The 24,474-nt window shown below is 35.9% G+C and overlaps 1 protein-coding gene across 1 annotated transcript in view; it reads right to left on the bottom strand.

The window, feature by feature from the left end:
* The window catches only part of Znf800 (zinc finger protein 800), a 196,627-nt gene that overhangs the window by 45,837 nt on the left and 126,316 nt on the right, over positions 1-24,474 (bottom strand). The window lies entirely within an intron of this gene.

Here is a 24,474-nt window from a genome sequence, read left to right as displayed (position 1 = left end):
GGCCGGCACGCCCGGCCGCGAGGCGCGCATGCGCCTGGCCGGCCCCCGTCGACGGGGTGGCGAGGGGGACCCGGGACCTGGCAGCCGGGCCGGCCGCTCGTACGCGTCCTCCCGCCTGCGCTCGGAGAGCCCGAGCCTGGGCTGCGCGCGCTGGGAGGTGCGACGTCCGCGGTGCGCATCCGCGCCGGAACGCGGGCTGCTCGGCGACCAAACTGTTGCTCTCCCTTTAGGCAGAACTGAGTCGGGGAGTCATGGAAAAGCGCCGGGGCAAGCCCTACGAAAGGGTTTGGCAGATAAGAGCGAGGCGTTGAGGGAGAAGGATACGGAAGGCTGTCAGCGCGTTTATCAATGGCACAAGTCGAACTTTTGTGTTTTCCAAGCCAACAGTTTCTGGAACAGTGCCTCCTTGAATTTGGGGGTGTGGGTTCTTCATCTGACGATTGCGAGGGAAAGTTTATTGGCAGTTTTGATTCCAACCGGCACTGTTATTGAACCCGAAAGTGAGTTAGGTCACAGGAGCTGTAAGCACTTTCCCTCCCCCGAAGCGCCAGCGTCCTGCTCGGAAAATCCCCTGAAGCGCGAAGCCGTCTGTCAAATGTGCAGACCCGGGCCGCTTTTCTCCAAGGGCAGCCGCCGCATTTTCTTCCAACTCTGAGTACTAAATTCTTGGCCTTGGTGACTTCAAGCAAATATGTGTCCACTGGGTCAGGAAATTTTGAAATGAAAGAAAACCCATTTGCCCTGTTTTTCTCCCTTTCCCCAGGAATACCGTACACCTTCGCAGTTCAAACCGCCAGTTCGCAGGCTCCTGAACAAGTATATTTTAGTGCGTCAGTTCGGTGTGTTTGGGAAGAGAAAAAAGTGACTTAGTCAATTTTCAAAATCCCAAAGAAAACTGGTAAATTGATAGAATTGTTACTGCAAAAATGTTAGGGAATATAGCTTAGTGGCACAACACTTGACTGGCAAGTTTGAGGCCATGAGTTCAATTCCTGGCACTGAAAGAAAACTAAGTTGAATGGAGCATTTGGGGGGATGGCAGCATCTTGATTATGGGGCCAATAAAAGGCTAGAAGGATCACACAGCACTGAGTGGCCATCCAAGATCATATTTACCATCAGCAAACATCAAAGTAAAATATGAAATGACAAAGATTGTAAAGCAATGTGCAATAAAATATTAACATTTCTATATAATGGTATGTATTATGCAACCAATAAAATCACATTTTGTAAAACAAAATTTTTTTCATGGTCTTGGGAATTGAACCCAGGACCTTAGCATAGAGCTACATTCCCAGACTATGTATATGTATAAAAATCGGTCTTGTTAAATCACTGAATTCCCTGAGCTAGGCCTAAACTTGAGATTTTCCTGCCTCAGCCTTCCAGAGTGCTAGGATCATGGGCATGTGCCAACACACCACTGCAGAGGTGAAACTATTATTAGAACACCTTCAGAATTGCTTGCTATGGTAAGTTTTAGGTGGCTTTAAATATTTGAAATTTAAGAGTGCATTTTGGTAAAACAAGCAATCAGGATTTAAATGATGAAAATAAATAGAAGTTATTTAGTGAACCTCATTTTATAATTTAGAATACAAACTATAGTAATAAATGCCCATGGTCAGTAACAAAACTGAGTTCAGGATCTAAAAAACTCATGACAATACTACTATCTGAAATGTATTGAGTAGTTACTGATTTAAATTCAAATATTAGTTCATTTTATCCTATCAACAATCCAGTGAGTTTTGTACTATCCATTCTGTGGGTAGAAAAACTGAGGCAGAGAGCACATCATTTATCAAGGTTGATAAATTGTTGAGTCAGCATCTGAACCCAAGCAGTCTGGCCCTGAAACTCATGAATTTAGCTATTATGTAATATTAATTTCACTGTACCATATTTGTTTTGGATCCCATTGTGTGTTAAAGATGAACCAGTGAAAGAATTCAGTCATAAAATCATGTATCATATGACATACAAACCAGGTATAGTGCCCACCTGTAAACCCGGCACTCTGAGAGGTTGAGGCAAAAGGATCATAAATTCAATGCTAACCTAATTAACTTAGTGACTTACTGAGACTCTGGCTCAAGAAACTTTAAAAAGAGCTGGGGACGAAATGGTGTGAAAGCCATGGGTTCAATCCCCAGCACTGCAAATAAAGATAAATAGGTGTATACAAGTACATGAAGTAGAACTAGAGTTGGTAAATCACAAGAATTTAACTGAAATTTCACAGAACTCTAACGGTTATTTGTGTTTTAAAAGACTAAACCCAGGGCCTTTGCACTGAGCTATATCTCCAGTCCTTTTTTTATTTTTAATTTTGAGACAGGGTCTCACTGAATAACCAAGTTACCCAGGCTGGGATTGAATTTGTAGTTGCCTTCTGCCAACCTCCCAGAGTGCTGGAATTACAGGCACATGCCACCGTGCCTGATACGGCTCTAGACTTTAAAGGAATTTTGGACATAATCTAGAATTATACCCTTACCTCTTAAAACTGCACCCAAACAACCCCAGAAAAAAACCTAGGTTAACACATTATTATAGCATTATTTTTAAGCCTAGAAGTATAACCTAATGATTAACCTCAAGTCTACTTTACAATTTAAAATTATTCTCATTTATCCTCAAGATGAGAGAACACTATCCCAACATACATATATACATATATAAATAATTGATACATAACAAAGCACCTGCAATTTGTGACTTAAAACCATTGTATCTGTGTTTGATTATATCAGTCATAATTTGGGCTCGGCTTGTTTGGTGTCACACAGCTGCTGGCGTCGTGTGGTAGCTTGACTGGGTACATTTATGACTGGCAGCTGGTTGACTGCTGACTTGACTGTCTCAGAGCCTTTCCTCCTCATAGCTCGGGCTCCCTATGTGGTGGCAGTGTGCCAAGCCAGTGAGGAACCTTCAAAGCCTCTTAAAGCCCCAAGCTCAGGAATTACACATCACATCTACCACATGCTATTAGTCAAAGCAGGTCAGAAGGCCAGCACAGATTCAGGGCCTGGGGAGATACATTCCCCATCTTGATGAGAGAAGCAGCCAAGTCACATGAAGAGGAACACATTATAGGAGTCAGAGGAACAATTGAAATGATATAATCCATTTGCATAGGACATAATCATTTCAAGAATGATAACAGCTTCAACTGATTTTTACATGGTTGGTGACATTTTTATGAACCACTAAACAAGGAAATACCGTCAGATCTATTCTCTAAATTGACATTAGATTGATTTCATGGTCATCTATAGACAAACTTTAGCGATTTCTAACCTCACTAGATACTTCTCTCGTTTTGTTGCTTTCAAGATCCATTCTTTCCTCTGCTCTAATCAAATCCCAGTAAAATACAGCATCAAAAGGCAACATCAGGTATACATCTTATATACATAGTTTGATAGGATCTGCATACTGTGATTCTCTCGGACTGGTTCTCACCGTCACACAGACCCTGAGACTGACTTCTGAGCAACCCTGTTCTTGCATTTTACAACATATAAGGAAACCCACGATAATGTAGGGATCCAATATGGGCCAAAATAGGGGCTGAGAGTTTAGAAAGAGCCATGGACAAATTGCTTTAGGGGAACAAATATTAAAGTGTCGATATGTTTTCAGTTGTATAGAAAAATAACAGCATAAGATGAAAACAGATAACTCTCTCCATAAAACATTTTATATAAATAAAAGCAAAATATAGTAGAAAACGGAGCTCTTTTACAAATGGAAAGGGGACTAAGAGATGGAGGGGCAAGCAAAGGGGAAGAGTGTTTAAAAAATTAAGATTTGTATGCATGTCAACATGTGTGACTATAATTATGTACCACAAGCATATACTAATAAAAATTTTTAAAAATACTTGTTTTAAAAGAGGACAAATAAGGAGATCTGCCATGGAGATCCGCTGCCTACTGGGAAACCCCTGGCATGATGTTTCAGTTTAGATCTACAGTTGTCCCTCAAAATTCTCATGTCTGTAGAAGGTGACTGGGTCACAGGGGCACTGCACTCATCAGTGGGTTCATCCCTTCATGAATTCAGTAGCTAAATGTGCTGTTAGGAGGTGGGGCCTGTTCACAGGTGGGTCATTGGGGCCATGACCTGGAAAGGCGTATTCTTGTACCTGGCTCCTCCTTTCTCTGCCATAATGACATAAGCAGCTTTCCCCCTGTTAGGCCCAGCACCATGCCATCTCTTTTTTTGAGCCAACCATGGACTGAAATCATGAGCCAGAGTACACCTCACCTATAAGTTATGAGTGTTATTTTGTTTGGCAGTGGGAAAGTGATGCGAACACATGACCTTGTACTAAAGGGACACCTGCTGGCCATGCACCATGTTACTTTGGAACACCAAACCATACCTTGTCATTCAAATGCATTTCATACAGCATCTTAGTAAATTCCATGAAAAAAAGATGCTTCTTGTTATAGTGGAGTTTTTTCCAGCAAGTCTATATTGCAATCATAATACTAGCTGATAATAAATTCATTACTACATTCAGACAACATTCATTGAGTCCCTACAATGATTCTAGGTTAGCTACTATTTCCCTTTACCAAAAAAAACCATAAGAAATATTTCTGAGCTCATAGTTAATCCTAGATCTGAGTACAGAGCCTGTGTTTCAAGCTACATATACCTATACTCATGATTCCTAAAAATTTGTCTCCAACTCAAATCTGTCCCTGGAGCCCCTAAGTTATATTACTTATTGTCCGTGACAGAAACTATATGAATCTTCCCTGGCTTCTCAACATAAGCAGAGCCAAAAGTGAATTTATCTTCTCACCAAACCTGTTTCTCTTCCCTATTTTAATAATAGTGTTGCTATCTTCTCAAGTGTTCAAAAGTTGAAACCTCAGAGTCAGAGAAGCATATGCAAAGATGCAATGTAATGAAAATTATCTACATTCAAGGTTTCTTTCACTTATCCTCAGCATATAGCCCAATACTAGTACTGTAAGTTATTTATTATAGCAACAAAAGTTTCCTTTCTCCACATGCACTATTAATCTTCTAGTTCCAAATCTCATCTCTCAGCCATAGTGTCTCCATTCCAAACTCTTTCATTGTAGTAGTCCACAGAATGACAGTTCAAACATCTATTGTTACCACTCAACCCAATTCAAAATCCCTCTTGACTGCCAGCTATATTCACAATCCAAATCTTCACAAGAAGCATTAGTTTAAAGAACATGTTTTGGAGTGAGGGAAAAAAAGCTAGATGTTATGTCTCTTTCACTCACTAGTTTTGCGTCTCTAAGCAAATGAGAAACTCCTGAGCATCAGTGGATTCACCAGCCTACCTCCTGAATGGTAAGAAACCAGTTTATTCAGAAAGTGCCTAAAAGGATTTAGAACACAGGACACAATATTATTATACCTGGCACCCTCACAACTCCATATACTTTATGCTTCAAACACACTGGGCTTTTTATCTTTTGCAAGAATCAATGAAGCCAAAAATACTGGGTGGGGATATCAGGTACAGGGAATTTTAGAGGAAGATGACAGAGGTTAGAGGTGGTTACACTGGTGTTTCAGTTTATTGTAGCGTTAATGTTTTTCAATATATGACATTTAACTTTAAAAGGAGTAAAAAGTAATAAAATGAGGGTGAATATGGGTGAAAGTACTGAAAATAGATTGATCAGGATGTTAATAGGTGAGATTATATGTAAAATAAGAAAATTCATAAGTTCTGTTTGTTTTTTATACATTGAAAGTTTTCTGTAGTGAAAAAATATTAAAATATGTTCAATCTTTTTAATAAAATTGAAAAGTAAGGCCACGATGAATTATGACTATATAGCCGTCAGAATTGCTACTAAAAAGACAGTTCTAACTGTTCACCTGTAATTCCCAGTGCAAGGATATGGGATTGGAAACAGTCAAACCCTATTGGCAAGAGTTTACACTGGGCAATCATTTTCAAAAACTGTTTTATATTATCTACTAAATCTATTAAGATTTCTCTATTTTAGGATCTATCAATTTTACTGCTAAGGCATACTACACCACAAAGGCATGCACATGTACACCAAGATGCAAAAATTTTATTCATGAGATCCAAAAACTAAATATCCATCAACAATGAATAAATTATTGTAAATTTATATATTAGAACAAGTTTAATGAAAATGAAAAAATTCTGCCTACAACCATAGATGCATCTCAAAAAACAATTTGGAATAAAAGAAGTTAGACATAAAATATATGTAAACTATATTCCATACCTAGATGATAGAATTCTACAAAAGTAATCAGTGGTTAGCTGTGGAGGAAAGACATCAGAGTGACTGATTAGAAATGAGCATAAGGAAAATTCTGAGCTCAGTAGCAGTGTGGTGGCTGTGTGCATATGTGTGTGTATGTAGATATATATTCCTCTTACAGCAGATCATTGAGTTGTCAATTGTGCATTTTTATGTTTTTTTGAAAATGTTTATACAGTGTTTAGAAATATGTTTAGAAATATTGAAGACATGAATAAAACAGAATAGTGACTTATACTGTATGTGAAGTGGTATATTACTGGAAAGCAAACCATAATAAGCAAACCTATTAATATAACACTGATTATAAGGAAAAGAAGATTGGGAAGTGGTACTGAATGGGGAGATTTGATTTGGGGTGGTATAGTTTGAATCTGGTATGTTCCCCAAAAGCTCATGTATTAAACGCTTGAATCTCCTATGCAGCATTGCTCAGAGGTGGGATCAAGATGGGTAACGGGACCAAAAGGAAGCTACCTTGATCAATGAATGAATGAATCCATTGATGATTGAATAGCTAGCCAGCTTGGCTATTAGGAGGTGAGGTCTAGTTGGTGAGGTCAGGACACTAGGTCATTACTTTCAAAAGATATATCTTGTGTCTGGCACCATTTTTTGGGCATCTTCTCTGCCCTCACCACCTGGCTTCTGTTATGTCAGCAGCTTTCATCCACCATACCCTTCCGCCATTTTTGCCTTGCCATAGCAATGGAGCCAGTCAACCATGAACTGAAAACTGAAGCCAGGTGAGCCAAAAATCTTTTCTCCTCTATTTTTCTCAGATATTTTGCCACAATGATGAAAAGCTAACATGTAGGGCTATTGCCAGTTTTGTAGATTTTTACTACAATAACTGTTACGTATATATTTGCTTTATAATAGTTCAGAAAGCTAAGATATTGCATGCACTTTTAAGAACATTTGATATTTCACAATAAATATATTTTCAGTAGTTGAACTAGCTTGTAATGCTTCTAAAATATATCTGGCATGAAATGAGAAATGATTACTGAATTTTAGGGCTGTGTTCCTTGGTTCGTGCTGCTCATGCCCAGGAATATCTTTTCCTTTCACCTGAAAAACTCGTACTCCATCCTTTAAGTCCCGCTTCTAGCTCTTACAGTTAATTGTCGCATGCTCCCACTCCTTCAGTCCATCATTTTGATTGTCTGCTCTTACTCTGTCATTACTCTGAATTTCACAAGAACCCAAACCATAACTTATTTCTCTCTGTTTGACTGTCATCTAGCACATTTTCTGACACATAATAAGCAATCATTACTGCTCAAAAGGAAAGAACAACTGGGATGAGGGAAAGGAGAAAACAAAAAAGGGAAAAGACATATATATGATAATTAATGCCACTAGTTTCTGTTAGTTCATCTAAAAGAATAGTTTGTGCTTTCATTATTGGCTCAGTTTTTCATACCTGTATCTTGTAATCTGAGCAACTACTTTGAAGATAACAATACACAATATAATAACTTACTTTGTTTCAAAATTCTTGTATCATTGTTTTTATTCTTTTTTTAAAGAATAATTTTTAAATTACTGGATGATCTTGAGTGACTTTTCTTTTCTACCAGACTAAGTAGAAATATTGATAATAGTTATTCTTTGCAATTAATGAAACAAAATTTTAGTTGGGAAAATCAATTTTAGTGGTTTGATTTAGTTAGATCTTGGTCTGATATGACATTCATTTTCTGTCTAGTAACAGTCCTAAAAGGACAAAGAAAGGAACCTACTATGGTATATGTTAGAAATACCATAGAACATGTGCCGTAGTTGAGCACTTGAAACTACTGGTCATCTTATAAATGTTGTTTTCCTTTTGTTTTTAGTAAGTAGTTATTCTGTTGTTGCTAAACTTAATTTTTAAAATTTGTATTTTATTAGTACATGTTTTCAGAACACAATGATTATTTCCTGCATGGAGAGTTGTTACATGCATGTAACACATCTCAATTCTTTTAACATCACTTTTCCATCCCCACGCTCCCTCTCCCTTCAGTTCTTGGTCTTCTTCCTTAAACTTAACAATAATTTTCTCTCTGTCCCCCCACTTTTACTTCTGCTCCCATATATGCGTATGATTTTTTGGAACTATCTAAAAGGAGGTTGTACACATAATGCTCTTTTATTATTTATTATTTTAGTGTGTACTTTCTGAAAGGAGTTATTGTTCTCTTACATAACCACAGTACAATTATGAAAATCAAGAAAGTAACACTGATAAAAAAAGTATTATTTAATCTATGCTCTGTATCATAATTTTGGCTGTTATCCTGATAATGCCTTTTACATAAAGTTTTTTTCCTTCAGTATAAGACCCAATCCAGGAACCCATACCACATTTAGATGTCTAGTCTCTACTTGCTTTTAACCTAGAATAGTACTTGAGGCTTTGCCTTTCATGATAGTAAGATTTTGAATAATACAGCCAGCTTTTTATAGGATGAATTAATGTTGGTTTGTCTGATGTCTCTTCATGATGAGATTGAGTTTATATATTTCTGAGTGTATACTCTTAATAGAATGTGACATTAGTGATGTCATGTCTTTTTGGGGTATTATATTTAGAAGTAATGTAAAAAATGCTATTAGTACTGATCACCAGTTTAATGGGTATTTAGCTTCTCCATTGTATAATTGCTATTTTTCCTCTTAGATGCATAAGTAATTTGTGGGGATAAAACAATGTTTTAATTACAAAAACTTAAAAATGGTCTTGATGATACTAGTTAGGTTTCCAAATTATTACTGTAAAAGTAGAAAGAAAAGACAGTAAAAGTTAATGGAATTTAAATTTGTAATATAAAAAGAAAATAATCCCCAGCATAGTGGTACATTCCTATAATCCTAGCACTAAGAAACCTGAGGCAGGAGGATTACCAGAAATTTGAGGCCTGCCCTGGCTACAGTGAGCTATAGTGAGCTCCATAGCAAGATCTTGTCTCAAGAAGAAAAAGAGACAAAACAAAACAAAAAATGAATTAATGATCAGCTATGTAACTAGAAACTGGCTTTTGATCAACTCACAATGGGAAGTTAGAGAAAGTTAACAATTACTCTGAGCATTAATTTATTACCAGTAAACTATTCAAATAATATTTACTGAATATTACATTGTAAACACCCAGACAAAACGAAAATGTCTCTTTCCTTTTAGTTAACAAAATCTTAACAACTATGTGCTTATTCTTAGGAACATATCCATGAAAAAGAAAGTTCTTAGGTATATACATTTTCTAGTCCAATTATTAATGAATTCACAGTCTAATAATGAAGGTATTTTAAAAGTGTATTTTTTCATAATAAGACAGATAAAAGAGGGACTGTTAAAATTATGGAACTTGTAAGGTGCCTGAGAGTTGGTCTTAGAGATTACAGCAGCATTTGGCAGTGAGAAGAGAGTATTTATAGCATTAGTCTTCCAACTCATTTGAATTAAGGAATTAATAATAGATGATGAAGAAAAATGTGTGACTTTTTTTGAAGTAAATATTAGAATATTACCAAGTCCTGTTTTGGAAAGGCCTCTGAATAATAGTTTTATCTATTGTTATATATAGTATCAGGAGGATAATTCATTTTAAATCATGTCAGTGTCATAAGATTCAATCTGAATAGGGAATCATTGCATAGTTTTTTATTTGCTATCAAAACATTAAAAGGCACTTCCAAGTTTTTTTTTCCCAACTGCTTTTCCAAGTGAGCATGGAGATTTATTTGCAAAGCAAGATTGAAGAACAAATGTATGGAACTGAATGAAGTTAGCTCTTTTATATACATGCAACTATCAGTCTAACATCTTGATCAAAAATACCACATCAGAAATTTCTGAAAAAGTAAGTATGCCCACTTACTGGTGACCAAGTATCCAAAAAGATACTCATTTTTGAGTTGTGGAAAGTTAACCAAATGTTAAAAATCCATATCTATACCTCATGTTTGAGCTCTAGTTAAACACAGAATATAAGAAAATCATGACTTATAGTAATACATGTATGTTTCTCTGACTTTCAAACAGTTTCTAAAATGGTATACAAGCAGTTGGCAGGAGCCTAAATTCAGTCCTGGGCCCTGAGCGTGGGCAGGTTGACACCCAGTACACAAGGAAGCCTTGGAACTTTGCTCGCAGGCAGTAAGACCACGCCCCACATCTGAAATCACCAGAGGATGCACAGAAAGTCCAAGTAGGCCTAACTGGGCCATGCCCAGTGAATTACAAGAAGCTGACAGGGGCCTGTATTCAGTCCTGGGCTGTGAGCGTTCATGGGTTGAAACCTAGCACACAAGCCTTGGAAAGTCCCTCTCAGGCAGTAAGACCATGCCTCATGTCTAAAAACACCTGAGGACACATGGAAGGTTCAAGAGGGCTTAACTGGCCCACACCCAGCAAATTCCAAGCAGCTGACAGGGGCCTGAATTCAGTCCAAGGCCCTGAGCATGCATGGGTTGGAACCCAGCATGCAGGGAAGCCTTAGAACTTGGCTCCCACGTGTTAAGATGACACCCACAACCGGAAAAAAAAAAAAAACAAAAAAAAAACAGAGATTACATGGGAGGACCAAGCAGGCCTAACTGACCTATGCATAGTGAGCTCCAAGCAGTTGGCAGTTGACTGCTATCTGCCCCAGGAGCCAAAAGTGACCCAAGTGATTCCCACTATATGGGAGAAGCTTTGATACATCGTATAAAACCTGGAAACACAGGAAAATGACAAAATGAACGAGCAAACTGCAGTCTCAAGCTTCCAGCCCAACCCAAGCAAGCCTCGGAGACATGGACACAGAAGAAAATTAAGCCATACACCTGAAATTCCTGCAATGATAACAACCAAGGTAAGAACACAAATCAGAAATAGTCTCCCAGGTAAAAGAAGAAATGATAAATGTAATGAAAGAAATGCTGAACACATCTAAAGAAGACACAGTTAAAAAATTAGAGGAACAATGCAAAAACATGGAAACCCTGAATGAACAATATAAGAAACAAACAGAATGCAGATTCAGAGAGATATTCAGGAAATCAAAAATCCCATCAAAAGTTGGCAAAACCGCCTCAACAAAAGTGAAAATAGAATTTCAGATCTCAAAGATAAGATTGTAGCTAGTGAACAGGAAAGGAAAGATCTTTTAAAAATAACAAGGAACCAGGAAATGACAATTCAACAACTGCAAGATGATGCAAAGATGAACAACAAGATTGGTAGGTATAAACAAAAAGGAAGATGACAACACAATTATCAAAAGGCTATTTACAGAAGTAATAACTGAAAATTTCCCAAACATGAGAATGGACACTGACATAAAGATCAGTGAAGCATACAGAACTCCAAAAAACCATAACCAAAATAAAACTACACCCAGACATATAATAGTCACCTTCTCAGAAATCCAACATAAGAACAGAATATTAAAAGCTTCTAGAGAGAAGAGAGAGATCACCTATCAGAATCACAGCAGACTTCTCAACACAAATAGTAAAGTCAAGAAGAACATGGAGTGAACTATTTCAGATCTTAAAGGAAAAATGACTTCTAACCCAGACTGATGTACCCTAAAAAACTGTCCTTCAAAATGGATGGAGAAATAAAATACTTCCATGAAAATGAACAGCTGAAGAACTTCATAACCAACAAACCAATCCTGAAAAGAATACTGAAAGACATTCTAGACAGACATAGGAAAAACCACCAAGCAAAATAAACAATTAAATAGAGTGGAAAGATAAAGAATCAACAGCAGAAACATAACATGTCAAAAGTAAATCAATATATATCAGTTATAAACATTAATGTAAATGACCTCAATTCACCAATTAAAAGAAACAGACTGGCAGAATGGACCAAGAAACAACATCCAATCATAGGCTGTATACAGGAAACCCATCTAACCCAAAAGAATCTCATAGACTGAAAGTCAAAGGGTAGAAAATAACACTTCATGTAACAGGATCCTAAAAAAATCAGGGGAAGCTCTTCTGTTTGCAGACAATGTGAACTTCAAACCAAGAATGATTCAAAGAGATAAAGAAGGCCACTACATACTAGTTAGGGAAAAACTTCAAGAAGAAGAGATAATAATATTAAATATATATGCACCAAATTTGAGAGCACCCAGCTATACAAAACAAGTATTAACAGAAATGAATAATTAAATAAGCAATAACACAGTTATAACAGACGATCTTACCATGCCATTGACAGAAAGGGACAGATCAACTAGACAGAAAATTAGCAAAGGAATAACAGAAATGAATCACACCTGTGAACAAATGGACCTAGTAGACGTGTACAGAGTGTTCCATCCAACATCAGAATATATATTCTTCTCAGCAGCACATGGAATGTTCTCTAAAATATACCATGTACTAGCCCGCAGAACATATTTAAGTAAATGCAAAAGAATTGAAATTATCCCACACATGTTATCAGATCATAGCACCATAAAACTAGAAATTAATAACAAAAGAAACTGCAAAAACCCCACAAACACATGGAAATTGAATAATACACCCCTGAGCAGAAATCAGTGGGTCACAGAGGAAATTAAAGAAGAAATTAAACAATACCTAGAAGCAAACAAAAATATAAATGCATCTTACTGGAACCTATAGAACACAATGAAAGCAGTCCTCAAAGGAAAATTTATTGCAGTGAACTCCCACATCAGAAAAACAGAATAAACAAAGATAAACAACCTGATGCTACACCTCAAACACCTAGAAAAAGAGCAAGTCAAGCCCAAAGCCAAAAGCAGGAAGGAAATTATAATGGTCAGAGCAGAAATCAATGCAATAGAGACTAAGAAAACAATACAAAGAATCAATGAATCAAAAAGTTGGTTCTTTGACAGAATAAATAAAATTGACAGGCCTCTGGCCAACTTTATTTTAAAAAGGAAAGAAAAAACTCAAATTCATGTAGTAAGAAATGAAAAGGATAAAAATCACTACAGACCTGTGGAAATACAGAAGATCATCATTACCTATTTTGAAAACATCTACTCTCATAAGCTTGATAACACAGAAGAAATGGACAGATTCCTAGAAACATGAATTACCAAACCTGGGTAACAACATGTAAAACTGCTGAATAAACCAATTTCTTTTTTTTTTTTTTTTTGTCTTTTTCCTTTTTTTTTTTTTTTTTAATCGGTACCTGGCATCGAACTCACGACTGCCTGCTTGCAAGGCAGGCACTTGCCGCTGAGCAAAATCTCCAGCCCCATTTTTTTTTTCCAGAACCAGGGATTGAACTCATGCCCTCGTGGTTGCCAGGCAGGCACTTATGCCACTGAGCTAAATCCCCAGCCCAAACCAATTTCAATTAATGAAATTTAAAATGTGATTAAATCTCTACCAACAAAGAAAATCCCAGGTCCAAATGGATTCACTTTGGAGTTTAACAATAAATTCAAAGACGATTTAATGCTGACACTCTTCAAACACTTCAATGAAATTGAAAGGGACACAATGCTCCCTAGTTTATTCCTGGAAGCAAACATTACGCTAATACAAAAACTGGAGAAAAACCCAACCAAAAAAGAAAACTACAAGCCAGTCTCCCTAGTGAACATAGATGCAAAAATTCTCAAAATATTGGCAAAGAGAATGCAGCAAATCATCAAGAAGATTATACACCATGACCAAGTGGAATTCATCCAGGGAATGCAGGGACAGTTCAACATACATAAATCAATAAATGTAATCCATCATATCAATTGAGCCAAAAATAAAAACCACATGATCATTTCTATAGATGAAGAAAAAGCTTTTCATAAGGCATAACACTTATTCTTGATAAAAAAAAAAAAACTTACGGGGCTGGGGATTTAGCTTAGCGGCATAAACGCCTGCCTTGCAAGCAGGCAGTTGTGAGTTCGATCCCCGGTACCGATAAAAAGGAAAAAGACAAAAAAAAAAAAAAAACTTACAGAAAATTGGAATAGATAGTCTTTACCTTAATATGATAAAAGCCATGTCTATAACAAACCAATAGACAGCATCACATTAAATGGCCAAAAAATGAAGGCCTTTACCCTAAAATCAGGAACAAGACAAGAATGTCCATTATCACCACTCCTATTCAATACAGTGCTGGAAATACTAGCCAGAACAACTAGACAAGAAAGAGAAATAAAAGGAGTAAGAATAGGAAAAGAAGAAATTAAATTACCATTATTTAGAGATGACATGATACTCTACACAGAAGACCCCCAAAGCCCCATTGAAAGACTCCTAGGTATAACAAATAAATTCAGTAATGTAGATGGAAACAAAGTCAACACTCAAAAATCAATAGCATTTTATACACTAACAAAATCAAGAGAGAGAGAGATAAGAGAAGACACACTCTGTACAATAGCATCCAAAAAAATGAAATTCTTAGGAATGAATCTAAAAAAAAAAGCAAAAGATCTATTCAAGGAAAAATATAATGCCCTGAAAAAAGAAATCAAAGAGGACCTCAGAAAATGGAAAGGATCTCTTGTTCATGGATAGGAAGAACAAACATTGTGAAAATGGCCATTCTCCCAAAATTCTTATACAGATTTAATGCAATTCCAATCTAAATGCCATTAGCATACCTCACAGATCTAGAGAAATCACTCCTAATATGCATCTGGAACCAGAAGAGACTTAGAATAGCAACAATCACTGACTTGAAGTTATACTACAAAACTACTGTATAAAGTCAGCATGGTACTGGAATAAAACGGGTCTGAAGATCAATGGAATAGATCAGAAGATACAACTACAATTACAAACAGGCCCAGCCACCTTATCTTTGATAAAGGGGCCAAACACATTCACTGGAAGAAAGATAGTCTCTTCAATAAATGGTGCTGGAAAAATTGGTGCTCTCCATATGGTAAAAACTAAAACTAGACCCATGCCTATCACCATGTACTAAACTAAAATTTAATGGGATCAAAGATCTAAATATTAAAACAGATATACTAAATTTGTTGGAAAACAAAGTAGGTAGGAATCGTGAAGACATATGAGTAGGTAGAGATTTCATGAACAAGAATCAAACCACACACGAAATACTTCACAGAATCCATAACTGGGATCGCGTCTCATTAAAAAGTTTCTCCATGTCAAAAGAACTCTCCATCGTAGTGAAAAGAAAACCTATAAATTAGGGAAAAATCTTAGTGAAAGGTCCCTCAGACAAAGCACTTATGTTCAGAACATATAAAAAGTTTTAAAAAATCAGATCCCCAAAGTTCAAAGACCCATTCCAAAAATGGGCATCTGAAGTGAACACATAGTTCTCAGATGAAAAAATACAAATGGCAAATTAATACATGAAAAAATGTTCATCATCATTACTCATTAGAGAAATGCAAATTAAAACAACACTGAAGTTCCATCTTCAGAAAGAATGGCCAGGATCAAGAAAACTACCAACAATACATTCTGGAGAGGCTGTGGGGAAAAAGGAACTCTTTTGCAGTTTTGGTGGGAGCATAGACTGGTGCCACTGTGGAGGTCAGTCTGGAATTTCTCAAAAAGCTGGGATTAGAGGTCTCATTTGACCCAACTATTCCATTTTCCCAGAACTGAAAACATCATACCACAGTGATATATGTGCACCCGTGTTTATAGTGGCACAATTTGTAATAGCCAGATCTTGGAAACAACCTAAGTGTCAATCAATTGAGTAATGAATAAAAAAGTTGTGGTATTTTGATACAATGGAGTACTACTCTGCCATAAAGAATGATCACATTGAGATATTTACAAGTAAATGGATGCAGCTCAGGACCATTCTCATAAGTGAAATTCATCAAACACATATGTGTAAATACCATATAGTCTGCCTAGTGTAAGAAATGGTAAGCGTACATAAGATACAAAATATTCAATAATTATAGTGAAATGATAAGAATCCGCTTAAAGGGGAAAAGTAGTATCTCAGGGAAAATGAAAAAAAGGAAGGAATATGAAAAAAATGTCTAATATCATATAAACACACTTAGGATAGCTAAGATGTACAAATTCTGTGATTTCTTGGAACAAAATAGTTAACATTCATAGGATTGGGACAATTGTGCATATTATTGTATAGTGACCTGAGGATCATTATGTAAAATAACAACACTAGTTTACTCAGACCAGCTTGTTTAGAAGGCCAATATTTTCAGTGTTCTGGGCTCTTTGCTATTGTTGTTTATATGTCTTTTTCATTCCGTGTTTTTCTAGGAATTGGTTTTGTTTTGTCTTTTTTTCCTTCTAAAACAGAAAGAATAGGTATACATGTAGAAATTCATGCATGCATAAAACTTCTAAAAAGTTTATCAGAATCCATTATATAATGCACAATGAAATGAACAGCTACTTTGAAGAAAAAGAGATACTGAGGTACCCAGTGCTGATTCTGTAGGGTCATGATATGAAATCCAGCAATACTATTATTCTTTGTTCAGAGTGATTTTAGTCCATTTTGTTTTTTTTTTTTTAATCTCAACATACATGAAGATATGGAGAGTATTTTGAAGAGAATGAAAGACATTATGGAAGCCAGTGTTGACTTCCCTGTTGTCTGGTCTTGAAGACCTAAAATGCCTTCATCATCCTGTTTTGATCACTTTTATACTATTTTGTTTTGTATGAATTCATTGTATTCACATATGGACAACTATTTGGAAGAAAACAAGTGACAATATGATAGAAAGTGAAGATCTCCAGTTGTCTTGCTTTGAAATCTTTGTCTCTTCCATTGTTATCTTGTGATCTGTTTTGTTATGTTTTGTTGTGTTTAATTTTACCCTCTTTAAAATAAAATTTTAAAAAATGAAATGGTATACAAATGACACCATTTTTTAATTTGACATTAATTTTTCTCCTACAGATTTTCTAATTTTTCAATGGAAAGTTGAATCTGAAAAATCTCTAGAATCAGAGCATATGAAGATATGTTACATAAAATAAGGTGTTTTGATTGAAAATCATCAGTTAATGACAACAAACTGTACATCAATTTCAATTATAATTGTTGTAATTGTCATCTGTGCATGAAGGAAAAAGTTAGATTGATGAAGGTTCTTAACAAAGGACATTAGGGAAGGGTTCCCTCCTGTCAGGTACAGTAGCTTGTCGTTGAAAGTACACTGAATTCAGTGTCCAGATTCAAAGCAGGTCCTGAGCTGTCAGGCAATTGTAAATCATTCATTCATGTCGAGATACTGGATTTAACATCACTGCTTTTACTAGTATGCAACAAATCTTTCCTTTCCTTGTTTTTAGGGGAAGGGGGCAGTACTGAGAATTGAGCCTAGGAAATTCATACCTGAGCTGTACCCCCACCTTGTTTATTTTATTAATTTTGAGACAAGATCTCATTAAGTTGCTAAAACTCCAAGGTGGGCTTAAACTTGAGTTTCTTCTGCCTTAGCAGTCCAAACTTTTGATAGTATAGATATATTCTAACATATCCATGAGTACTTTCTTCTGGGTACTTTGTGAGGGAATACCTAAATCTTCTATTGCTTGCTTTCCTAAAATAAATGGCTTTGGGGGGAAAGTAGGTCAAAGTTAAATGTGCTTTTAATGATCTAGTGCTGTAAGAAACTGTGGCAGAGCTCATAGTTTCACTTATGTAAACACAGTTGCTTTATATTTCTCAAAAGTTTTTTTTTCTTAAGGAACAATTGTTATAGGATATTTAAAACATCCCCTATCAACATTAGTTTTCTCTCTCAGTCACTTGTTAAACCAATAACTAAAATACAAGAAAGTGAGAAAATGTATCATTGAGACCCCTCATTTTTAAAATCTTCCTGATTATTAACACATATTAACACATGATCGAGCCAGATAAAGTAGGATAAAGGCCTAAAGATTACTAAAATATTGTTTTATATGAAAATACTTGAATCAAAATCTAAATTTGTATCTCATCTATTTAAATAAAACAAAAATATCCTGTCTTATTAAGGGAGAGACTACAGAAGGTATTCTACCATCTACTGGTTTGTCCCTATATTATCCTTGCATTAAAGAGGTGGGAAAAAAATAGTTCAAGAAAAAGAAATATAAAGTAGTAAGAAAGGAATAGGAAATCTAAGATTTGTTGTGTTATGACTACATATCGGGTACTATCTAGGCATATTAGATTTATTATTCCCCTTATAAAATACTGAAAAGTTGGAAATCTGTGTGTGTGTGTGTGTGTGTGTGTGTGTGTGTATATATGCTTTGAAATATATAAATAAATGGAGATACATTCACTTGAAGATTACTCAGAAAAGGCAAGACTTGAAACCATGTACTATGTAGAATGTACAAAATGGAGAAATCTCAGATCACTAACAAAGGCTTCAAAAATATATGGGATGTTGGATGGAAAAGACAGTATCTGTGTTCTATGTACCCATCCTTACTGGAATATGAGAAACACAGCAAGGTCAATTTCAGTGCAACAAAATAAATAATTGTCTGACCAAAGCCATTCTAAAACTGGATGACACACCTCAGAAGGTAGTCAGTTCCACACCAACTGGAAATTTTATCTGGGCCAGTGGCAGAAATATTTAAAAGGGCTTTCAAACATTAAATGGAAGGTTAGAAAAATAGGATGACAAGTTCACTCCAGCCCTGGCATTATAAAAAAATGAAAGGGGTAAACTAGCAATTAAATCAAATCATCATACCTCTGAACTCACATAGATGGAAATACAATAAATATAAATAAATTTTTCTCATATGAACCTTACCACTTAACTTTCCTTGCCATTTTTTAACTATTTTTAACTCATAGAACATATTTATTGCTGGTTTCTTTCATCAACTGAGACACGAACTAGTAATTTGACTTATTAATATCAGCCCTCGTATTGATCATTGTTACCCTCTATAAATATAAAATTTGTAGGTAGAGTACTTTCATTGATTTGAGTAACAGATATTTACCAAGACCTAATACTTGCCAATCACAGTACTACAGTTTGGGAGATACAATGATAAATGGCAAAAACAAAAAATAAGCTCTCTACCAGTGTTTCCAGCCTAGTATAAGGGCTGCCTCCACACAAAGTATTGTAAATCTCTTTTTATGCATATGTTTTCATTAATTTACTTTCTGATTAAAAATATCAAATTTGTACAAAAAGAAACACATTTTCTTATTAAACATTCAGCAGTAAAATTATTGTCAATTTAGAAAATGCCCAATTCACATAATTCAAGAGGTCATATTTTTACAAAAATACACTACTACTTCCACTTATAGTGAGCACAAATATGCATAATATTCTTAGTTATGATTAATTTACATGAAAAAATAATTTGTATAAAATCTGATTCATTAAATGAATACAAATATTTGAATAAATAAAAATCACAATGAAAATTAATTTGCTGGATTTTTGCAGATTTCAGATAAGTAATACCTATCTAAATCAGAAATGCAAACATCTGTAGTTATTATGTCTAGTTCTTACATTTCCTAATATTTGAATATTTGATTTACTATAAAACTAAATTTGGTAGTAGGAGTAAGAGTTAGAAAAAAAAAAAAAACTTTCAGGAGGGAACTGTGCTGCCGGAGAAGGTAAGTTCCTGCACACCATTCTGAGACCCAGGAGAGTTTAAGATCGCCACCAGTGGTTAAGGACAAGCCCATCTTTGAGCCACACTAGACTAGGCTCTGCAGGTTTAGGGCCTGCCTGGGCCACACCCAGTGACCTTCCTTCAATCAGGAGAACAGTGCTGCTAGAGGAGGGAACTAGGCTGCCAGTGAGGGTGAGTTCCTGCTCACCATTCCAACCCCCAAAAGAGTTCAAGATCATTGCTCCCAGTGGTCAAGGAATGCCCAGATTCCAGCCACACTAGACTAGGCTTGGGAGGTTTTGCAACCTGATTAGATTACACCCAGCGACCTTCTTCAATCAGGGGAGTTCAGAGCATGAGAAGTGAGTTCCAGCACATTGGTCCTTGCCCGGGGAGAGCTTTGGACCATCAGCCACAGTGGTTAGGTGCCCGCCCAGCTTCCTGGAGCACTGGAGGTGGCACAGGACGCCTGACTGGACCATGCTCAGCAACCTCCATTCAGTCCCAAGAGCTAAGGGCATAGGAGATGATTTCCAACACACCCAAGAGAATCCTTGGGACAATGCTTGAAACATGGAAATATAGGAAAATGACAAGGAAAAGACCAAAATGCAATCTCAAATATCCAGCCCATCCCAAGAAAGCCTAGAAGTCATGCACATAGAAGAAAATATATGCCATACATCTGAAACACCTGAAATAATAGCAACTGAAATAAAGGAGCAACTTCAGGAAGCTTTAAAGGAATTCAAGCCAGAAATAATCTTCCAGGTAAAAGAAGAAATGAAAAACATAATGAAAGATATGCTGAACACATCTAAATAAGACATAGTTAAAAAATTAAAGCAACAAAACAAAAAGATAGAATCCCTAGATGAACAATATAAGAGGCAAACAAAATACATGAAGCAGATTCAAAGAGATATACAGGAAATCAAACATTCCATTAAAAGTTGTCAAAACTGCCTCAACAAAAGTAAAGACAGAATTTCAGACTTTGAAGACAAAATTGCAGCTAGTGAACAGGAAAAGAAAGATCTTTTAAAAATAACAAGGAATCAGTAAATAGCAATGCAACAGCTGCAAGATGATGCAAAGAAAACAACATAAGATTCATAGGGATAAATGAAAAAGAAGGGGACAACACAAATGATATCAAGAGGCTACTTACAGAAGTAATAGCGGAAATTTCCCAAATATGAGAATGAAAACTAACAGATTAGTGAAGCATACAGAACTCCAAATAGCCATAACCAAAATAAAACTACACTCAGACATACAATAATCACCATCCCAGAAATTCAACATAAAAACAGAATATTCAAAGATGTTAGATAGAAAAGAAAGATCACCTATAAAAGAAAACCTATCAGAAACTTAGCAGATTTCTCAACACAAACAATGAAGTCAAGAAGAGCATGGAGTGAAGTATTTCAGATCCTAAAGGAAAAATGACTTCCAACACAGACTGATGTACCCTACAAAACTGTCCTTCAAAATCAGTGGAGAAATAAGATACTTCCGTGACAAAGAATAGCTGAAGAACTTCATGGTCACCAAGCCAACCCTGCAAAGAATACTGAAAGACAGTTTAGATGCACATAGGAAAAAAACAACCACCCAAGGCAGACAAACAGAATGGAAAATAAAGATGCAATAGCAAAAAGATAACATGTCAAAAGTAAACCAATATGTAACAGTTATAAACATGAGTGTAAACTGTCTCAATTCACCTATTAAAAGAAACATTGACAGAATGGATAAAGAAACAACATCCAAACATATGCTGTCTACAAGAAACCTATCTAATGCAACAGGAAACTCACAGACTGAAAGTCTGAAAGTCAAAGGATGGAAAACAATACTTCATGCAACTGGAACCAAAAAAAGTGGGGGTAGCTATTCTGTTTGCAGACAATGTGAACTTCAAACCAAGAATGATCCAAAGAGATAAAGAAGGTCACTACATACTAGTTAGGGGAAAACTTCAAGAGAAAGAAATAACAATCTTAAACATATATGCATCAAATTCCGGAGCACCCAGTTATACAAAGCAAGTATTAATAGAAATGAAAAATCAAATTAGCAATAACACAATTATAACACAAGACCTTAACACACCATTGACACAAAGGGACAGATCAACCAGACAGAAAATCAGCACAGAAAAAACAGAACTGAATCACACCTGTGAACAAATGGACATGATAGACCTATACAGAGTGTTCCATCCAACAACATCAGAATATACTTTCTTCTCAGCAGTCCATGGGATAGTCTCTAAAATAGACCATATACTAGCCCACAGAACATATTTAAATAAATGCAAAAGCATTGAAATTATCCCATGATATTATCAGATGATAGTGCCATGAAACTAGAAATTGAAGATAAAAGAAACTGCAAAACACCCACATACACATGGAAATTAAATAACACACTCGAGCAATCAGTGGATCACAGGGGAAATTGAAGAAATTAAACAATACCCATAAGCAAATGGAAATACAAATTACTGGAATCTGTGGGATGCAATGAAAGCAGTCCTCAGAGGAAAATTTATTGCGCTGAGTTCCTACATCAAGAAAACAGAAAGAATACAAATAAACAACCTGATGTTACACTTCAAATATCTAGAAAAAGAAAACCAAGTCAAACCCAAAGCAAAAAGAAGGGAGGAAATTATAAAAATCAGGGCAGCAGGGCTGGGGATTTAGCTCAGCAGCATAAGCGCCTGCCTTGCAAGGTACGATCCCTGGTACCGATAAAAACGAAAAAGACAAAAAAAAAAAAAAATCAGGGCAGAAATTAATGGAATAGAGACCAAGAAAACAATCCAAAGAATCAATGAATCAAAGAGTTGATTCTTTGAAAGAATGAATAAAATTGATAAACCCCTAGCCAACCTTATTTTAAAAAGGAAAGAAAAAGCTGAAATTCATGCAATAAGGAAAGAAAAAGGTGAAATCACTACAGACTCTATGGAAATACAGAAGATCATCAACACCTATTTCAAAAACCTCTACACTCATAGATTTGATAACAGAATAAATGGAAATAACATTCCTAGAATGTTAGATTTCTAGAAACATATGAATTACCAAAGCTGGGTGAAGAAGATGTAAATCTGCTGAATAACCCAATTTCTATTAATGAAATCGAAAATGTAATTTAGTCCTTACCTACAAAAGAGAGCCGAGGTCTGGGTGGATTCACTGTGGAATTCTACAAGAAATACAAAGACTTAATACCCACACTCCTCATACTCATCCATGAAATTGAAAAGGAAGAAATTCTTCCCAAGTCATTCCTGGAAGCAAACCTTACTCTAGTACAACACCTTAGAAAGACCCAACTAAAAAAGAGAACTACAAGCCAACCTCCCTAATGAACACAGATGCAAATGTCCTCAATAAAATATTGGCAAACAGGATGCAGCAAATCATTCAGAAGATTATATAACACAACCAAGTGGGATTCATCCCAGGCATGCAGGGATGGTTCAACATACATGAATCAATAAACTTAATCCACCATATCAACAGAGCCAAAAGTAAGAATCACATGATCAAATATTTCTATAGATGTAGAAAAAGCTTTTGATAAGGTCCAACACTCATTCATGATAAGAACCTTACAGAAAAATTGAAAGAGATGGTCTTTACCTCAATATAATAAAAGCCATCTATGACAAACCAACAGCCAGAATCATATTAAATGGCCAAACACTGAAGGCCCTTACCTTAAAATCAGGCACGAGACAAGGATGTCCCTTATCACCACTCCTATTCAACAGAGTACTGGAAATACTAGGCAGAGCAATTAGACAAGAGAGAGAAATAAAAGGGGTAATGATAAGAAAAGAGGAAGTTAAATTATCATTATTTGCAGATGACATGATACTCTACATAGAAGACACCCAAAATTCCATCGAAAGACTCCTAGTTATAATAAATATATTCAGCAATGTAGCTGGATACAAAAATCAATAGCAAAACTCAAAACTCAATCAATACTCAAAAATCAATAGCATTCCTATCACTAACAACAAAATCACAGAGAGAGAAATAAAAGAAGTCACACCCTTCACACTACCATCCAAAAAAAAATGAAATACTTAGGAATTAATCTCATGAAAGAATTAAAAGATCTATACAGGGAAAATAATAATATCCTGAAAAAAGAAGTTGAAGAGCATCTCAGAATGCTCTTCCCTTGTTCATGGATAGGAAGAACAAACATTGTGTAAATGGCCATTCTCCCAAAATTGTTATACAGATTCAATATAATCCCAATGAAAATACTGTTAGCATACCTCATAGACATAGAGAAATCACTCCTAAAATTCATCTGTAACCAGAAGAGACCTACAATAGCAAAGGCAATTCTAAGCAGCAAAGGCAAGGCAGGAGGCATCACAATCCCTGACTTGAAGTTATACCACAAAGCTACTATAATAAAATCAATATGGTACTGGAATAAAAACAGATCTGAAGATCAATGGAACAGATTAGAAGATATATCCACATCTACCAACACACTCAACCACCTTATCTTTGATAAAGGGACCAACATGTACACTGGAAGAACGACA

This window comes from Cavia porcellus, unplaced genomic scaffold (genome assembly GCF_034190915.1).
Source record: "Cavia porcellus strain 051 isolate PalLab524CR breed Dunkin Hartley unplaced genomic scaffold, mCavPor4.1 scaffold_2, whole genome shotgun sequence".
NCBI classification, from domain to species: domain Eukaryota; kingdom Metazoa; phylum Chordata; class Mammalia; order Rodentia; family Caviidae; genus Cavia; species Cavia porcellus.
This window is presented reverse-complemented; position numbering and strand designations above follow the sequence as displayed.